At 51.1% G+C, this 6,537-nt stretch overlaps 1 pseudogene; it reads right to left on the bottom strand.

Moving 5' to 3' along the window:
* Positions 1-872: 872 nt before the first annotated feature.
* On the bottom strand, positions 873-2,807 carry LOC123165884 (L-gulonolactone oxidase 5-like; annotated as a pseudogene).
* Between the last annotated feature and the right edge of the window lie 3,730 nt (positions 2,808-6,537).

The following is a 6,537-nucleotide window of genomic DNA, read 5'->3' as shown; positions in this document are numbered from 1 at the left end:
ATCCTTGTCTGGCAAACGACTCCAGGGTTTGATTTAGACCGGGATTATATATTTCAGGGTTGAAACGACCGGAATCTGGACTTGAGGGTTTGATTCGCTCTACTGTTTGTATCATAGTGGATAGTAGACCTTGCGATGGCGGAGTTGCAACGGTAGCGGCAGCTCGTAGAGGTAGGAGAAAATATAGGGTTCGGTCGTGTGTGACTTTACACTGGAAGAATACATAATACAGTACATTGTTGATAAAATAAACAGATGCAACAACGTGTACAGGCTGTACAGATGTAGTGAGTAGCAAATTATGTACTACTATACCCAATTAAGTGTCGATAAACTAATTAAAGTGCCCTCCGTAGGATGGAAAAGAATCCTATACGACCAGGTCGCACGGTTTCCATCGGGAGACCCACTGGATTGAGCGACACCTGGCAGCGTGAATCTTGATACAACGCGGTAACTTCTCACGCGGTTCCCTTTGTCCAATCTCGATTCCCAGTTCAGTGCGCTCGTTCACGACGACGGCGGCATCACGGCAAGATGGCGGCAACACATCCGGACAGCGGCAGCCAACACCATTGTTGTACGTCATGCCTGATGGATTTTCCAAAACTGATCTAGTGGCAAGACAAGCGAGAGGCCTAACGACCGCGGCGAGCAGTGGAGTTACGCCCGGCGGCGAGCAACAGACTTGCCCGGCGGGGTGAGCCGCGTGATTGTGCCGGCGTCAAGGAGTTCTGCCGCGACGGACGGGGCAAGCAGGCTGACAGCGAGAGGTGCAGCTCGTCGGCGGTGACGGTCGGGACACCAGATCTGAACTGTAAGGAGAATGGCCACGATGGTCCGTTTGAATTCATGGCAGGGCATCAGGGAAGAAGGAAGTGCATTAAGATTCGCATTGCCAGTTGTCACTCAATTGAGTGGGTCTCCAGATGGAAAGCATACGACCCGGTCTGTCGTATAGGATTCTTTTCCCCGTAGGATTATGTACCGGAGGTCATTGTGCGCGTAAAACGGAGCAAACTCTGGCCTCCGTGTACCCCTTCCCAGGCCGGCACAAGTACCCCTGTTCCGGCGCGCAGTGTGAGTCGTCGGAGCAGACGCAGAGCCCTTCGATGGCGCAACGCGTCCCGACGATGCTGGGGCTCCCACCATTGACGCTGAGCACCTGGTCGCTCCACTCGCTGGAGAACAGGCCGTCGGGGTCGTACTTCTCCTTCACCCTGAGGAACTCGCCGGCCTTCGGGTACCTGGCGATGGCGCCGTCGAAGGCGGAGTTGCGGTTCTTGCCCCAGTGCGGGAGGCCACCGTACTTGCGCAGCGCCATCTGCTCGATCTCGTCCGCCGCGTCGGCATGCGCGCGCGGCTTGCCGCCGGCGGTGCGGCTCCGGTAGTAGACCAGGTCGAAGTCGACCGAGTCCTCCGCCTTGCCGAGGCAGGCCGAGGAGGCCTTGATGTAGCGGATGAGCACGCCCACCCTGACGTCGAGGCCGGCGCAGAACGCGCCCGGGTCGAGGTCCCGGAGCCGCTGCATGTCGGCGACGAACGCCGGCGCCCTGGAGAGCGCGACGCTGAAGGCTGAGTTGTAGTAGAAGGGGCCTCGGACGCGCGGGTCCCACGCGCAGGCGGACCGAAGGCCGTCCTCCGGGCTGTCGATGCACGACCCGAACGTCTGGATGCGGTGCTGGTACCCCACCACCGGGTACCCCGTGAACGAAACGCCGTCGTTAGTGTAGCCGTACCCCTGCTGCTCGGCGGCCACCAGGTCGGTACGCACCGCCGCGCACCGGGCGGCGTCGGTGCCGTTCTCCTGCAGCCGCTCCTCGGCGGCTCTGGCGGCGACGAGCCCGCGCGTGGGACTGGAGTGGACCGGAAGAAGAACAGATCGTTGAGCCCGTCTCCCGGCGACGAGACGTCGACCCGATCGTCCTGTCGGTACAGGACCTGGCCCTCCTGCGGAAGCCACGTCATGTCGCCGAACTCGTGGAGGCGGCCCCACGCGGCCACCTGCGCCGGCAAGTCGGCGTCGCCGCGCTTCACGATCGTCACCGAACGCTTGAACAGCGGCTGCATCGCCAGGGTGACCCGAGACACGACGCCGAGGACCCCGAGGGAGACCTTGGCCGCGTCCAGGTCCGGGTGATCGGCGCCGAGCTCCCTCACGACGGCGAACCCCTGGCTCGCGGGCGCCGGCGTCACGATCCTCATCCCGACCACGTACTCGTGCACGGCGCTCCCCTTGCCCCACAGCAAGCTGCCGTGCGCGGCCGTCGCCAGGAGGCCGCCGATGGTGAGGCCGCGCCAGTAGGGAGAGTGCGGCAGCGACAGCCCCGCCGCGCCGGCGGCCTCGATGAGGCCCCGGAGGACCATGCCGCTCTCCACCGTCATGAGCCGCGCAACGGCGTCGACGCGCACCGTCCGGTTCAGCCGCGCCGTGCTGATGATGGTGCGCGGCCGCCGGGGCACGCCAGCTTGGGGAGGCTGTGCGAGTGCCTGGTGGCCGCCTTGAGCTTGCGTTTGGCGGACGCGGCGGCCGCCACGGCGGCGAGGAGCTCCTGCTCGGTGCGCGGGTAGGCGACGTTGGCCGCGCGACAGATGGTGCTGTCCGGAAAGGATCCGTACGTGTTGGTGACGGTGCAGTTGGAGGTGCCGCCGCCGCGTGTGCAGATGACTGGCTCCGGCGGAGGGCTGGAGCTCCCGCCGTGGAGCAGGAACCCTGCCGCAAGGAGGAGAACCGCCAGCAAGCGAGTGCCACCTTCCATTGCTACCTCTTGGTCTCGTAATTTGTGGAACAAGTGGTGAATGCCTGAATGGGCCAGCCACCTATCTTTGTCTAGCTTGGTGGTTACAATTAGTTAGTGGACCAAATGATTTGTGCACAGTCACTCCAATTTCTCCCAATCAAATTGCAGCCGACGATGGCCTCGCCGACTGTGTAATGATCCCCGTTGCCGCCGTTGATCGCCGAGACGCGAGGAAGGAGAGAGGACTGGGAAGGAGCATCTAGAGAAAAAGACATGAGTTTCTTCAGTTCAGTTCTGTTCGATGCCCGTATGCCTGACGCTGCATTTCTTTACACAGGGAGTAGCTGAAATGGATGGTACAGGTCGCAATGAGCTGTATCTCAAACTTCTCCACGAATATCTTCTTCTCAACCATGAATCACTTGTCCATGATGTATACTAAGGTTTGTCAGTTCTTTACTGAGAATCCACATGACACCGGGAACCCACTGCTTTTATTGTACTGTAGGTGGTTTGCCAAGTAGATCAAGACAAAGAAATCGCTCCACCTGTATATCTCTCTATGTACTTGCAGGCGCAAGATTATGCCAAAGTTTCCAATAGTTTTGCCCCCAAGTCCCAAGATGCCAGCAATAGCTTGATACGTAGCCTTTGCATCAGAATTTATGCAACTCCTCTCCCCAATGTTCAATACACGCCAGTGAGGTTGGCAATCCAGGATAGCACTTCCGTGATAATCACCAATATGATCCCAGGTCCAAACAGCTGGAGCAAAAGAAGGGCAAGCAATAACAACGAACTCACCATGGTGTTATTGTGCCACTTTGGGTTGCACTATCACTAATAGAAAATGGGGCTTTTGTCCCGGTTTTTGAACCGGGACTAAAGGGTCGTTACTAATGCCTCTCCCCTTTAGTCCCGGTTCTTAGTTCCACCTTTAGTCCCGGAATTTTATGATTTTTTCTTTTGATTTTTTTTTAATTTTCAAATTTCTGAATTATTTTAACCTCTAATCTTTAATCATCACCCCCTCATCACTGCTCAATTTATCCTCTAATCTCTAATCACCCCTCATCATTTCAAATCATCTAACTTCCCGAACGGTCACCCATCCTCCCACTCCCCCAGCCCGAGCACGCTTAACTTCCGGGTTCTATTCTCCCTCGTTTCCAAGTCTGCACTTGTTGTTTTCCTGACAATAGTAAGATGTCAATCCTACTAACCCTCAGGAATTTTGCTTGAGCATGAAGTGACACATTTCACTGTTTGAGTTTGAAACTATTGTTTTAAAAAACAATTATTATTTAGTAACACTAATATTTCTTGAATAATTAGTTTGACCATTGTTTGACCAGATTTGAACAAAATTCAAAATAACTGAAATAATTATTTAGTAACACTAATATTCTAGAATAATTAGTTTGACCATTGTTTGACCACAGTTTGAATTTTTTTTCGATTTTTTCCACTCTAGATCTTAAAAGCCCCGTAACTTTTTTCTGTTAGGTTTTTGAGGATTTTGAAAATGTTTAACGAGTTTCCCCTGTTAAATTCGGATGTAACTTTTCGAGTAGATGATTTTTCATATAAAAAACTTTTTCATCCGAGTTCGTATGCAAAAGTTATGCCCATTTTACAAATTCCAGAGAGATTTTGCAAATAAAGTCGAAATTCATATTTGTTAATTTTCCCAACAACTAGACCACATATCACATGGGAAACTTATTTTATTTTATTTTTTTGACATTTCCATCATTTTCTTTTGTTTTTTCTAAAACTGAAAAGGCGGTCCAGGGGGGTAGAGTTTGAAAATGGGACCTTTAGTACCGGTTCGTGTCATGAACCGGTACTGATGCCTCAAAGCCCATTAGTACCGGTTGGTGGCACCAACCGGGACTAAAGGTCTAACCTTTAGTCCCGGTTGGTGCCACCAGCCGGGACTAATGGGCATCGCACCCTTTAGTCCCGGTTCGTGGCACCCTTTAGTCCCGGTTCGTGGCACCAACCGGGACTAAAAGGCCCAGGTGAACCGAGACTAATGCCTTAGCCGCACGAACCGGGACGAATGCTCACATTAGTCCCGGTTCGTGACTGAACCGGGACTAATGTGAATACTGCCCTGTGACCAAAGCCCTGTTTTCTACTAGTGTATCTCTTCAATCAACTAGTGGTGAACACAAGGATTCCATGGTACATACTGCAATTTTCTGTCCAAACTATTCAATGGATACAGATCCTTGCATTTGGTTATGCTCTTTACCACATGAATAACAATACACTAGAAGACCTTGTCCCATCTGTAAATTTTTTTTGAACAGTCACCTAGCGGGGGAGCTTCCCCACCTGAACATATTACCACTCAACCAACATAGTTGTTACATAACAAGAGGGGATCAAGCCTAGATGAGAGGTAGCTTAGCCAGGATCTGGAAGCGTCTCGAAGTGCATTGTTTTCAATCTAAGAATCCAGAACAAGAAATCTAAACAATGTTACGGAGAGTGACCCTAGACATATGTTGTTCGTCATAAAAGATGAGTGCATTGCGAGAATCACAAATTTTTCCAAATGATGGTGAGAGCAACTAAGGGCCAGATGTTGGGGTCGAGGCTAGGCAGTGATGATATGTCCCAAAGACGGTTGAGAGAGTTGGGCACGGTGAAGCCCAAGGAAATCCACAGTTGAGCGGTTAGGGGCGATGGAGGGAAATGTGCTCAGCGTCCTCACATGAGGCATCACACTGTGGTCAGGCCAGAGAGTCGCTGATATTTTTGGGGTGAACATTCTTCTTGGTGTTGAGTCTATCCTTGAAGAGTAGCCATCCAAAGATCTTGATCTTGTTGGAAACTTTGGATGACCAAATGTAGTCATAGTGAGGGTCGACGGAGGCTCGTTGGTGATGGCGTTGTAGGCATTCTTCGACGTGAATGGCAGCCCACATTGTGAGACTGCTCATCCTCGAGCTCGCTAGACTAGAAATCCTACAACTGAGAGAAGACAACAACCAACTCGTGAGAGGTACTAGAAGTAAGACAATTCCATAGGTTAGTCAATAAGCCAAAATTCCAAACACTAGCCACTTGAACCTACTCCCTCCGTAAAGAAATACAAGAGCATTAGTGATCTAAACGCTCTTATATTTCTTTACGGAGGGTATCATTTGTTGTGTGTGAAAATAGGTGTGGGAAGGCTTGCTTAAGTGGACTGCTTAGTAACCAAGAGTCTAATCAAGAAAATGTTGATTGGTCGTTGTTTATAAGGGTGAAAGAGATGTCTAATAAGGTCAGTAGTTGTTGGTTGACTATTATCAAGAGAAAGGAGGGCCCTGAGGGTTTAGCTCTATATTTGTGGAGTATTTTAGATGGTGCCAGTGTACCGATGGAATGGAAGGCTTTTGTAGTGTGTGTGAAAATAGGTGTGGTCTAGACCATCATTTGGAGGAAAATTTCATAAGAAGACAATAATTTTGAATGTGCAAGTTTTTAATGCTTAGACCACCGTATTTTTTTTGGTTTGGAAACTTTTTCCAAGCAATAAGACACTTTGCACCAGTGCGTGTTTCCTCATCGGTCCAGAAAAAGTCCGGCACAAGGTGTGTTGACATTTAAAATTGTTTTGAGGAGGCAAAAAACATACTCGGTTGTTAGAAGGGAGAAAGAGGGATTGTTGCGGAATATGATGGATGTATTATTGAGCCTCGAGGGCAAGTATATATTGAGTACAAGACTTTGAGGGCAAGACGCCTCTCGTGGAGATAAGGTAGGAGACGGATTACAAATCCTAGACTACCAAATACAA

The sequence above is a fragment of the Triticum aestivum genome, chromosome 1D (assembly GCF_018294505.1).
Source record: "Triticum aestivum cultivar Chinese Spring chromosome 1D, IWGSC CS RefSeq v2.1, whole genome shotgun sequence".
Classification (NCBI taxonomy): Eukaryota; Viridiplantae; Streptophyta; class Magnoliopsida; order Poales; family Poaceae; genus Triticum; species Triticum aestivum.
This window is presented reverse-complemented; position numbering and strand designations above follow the sequence as displayed.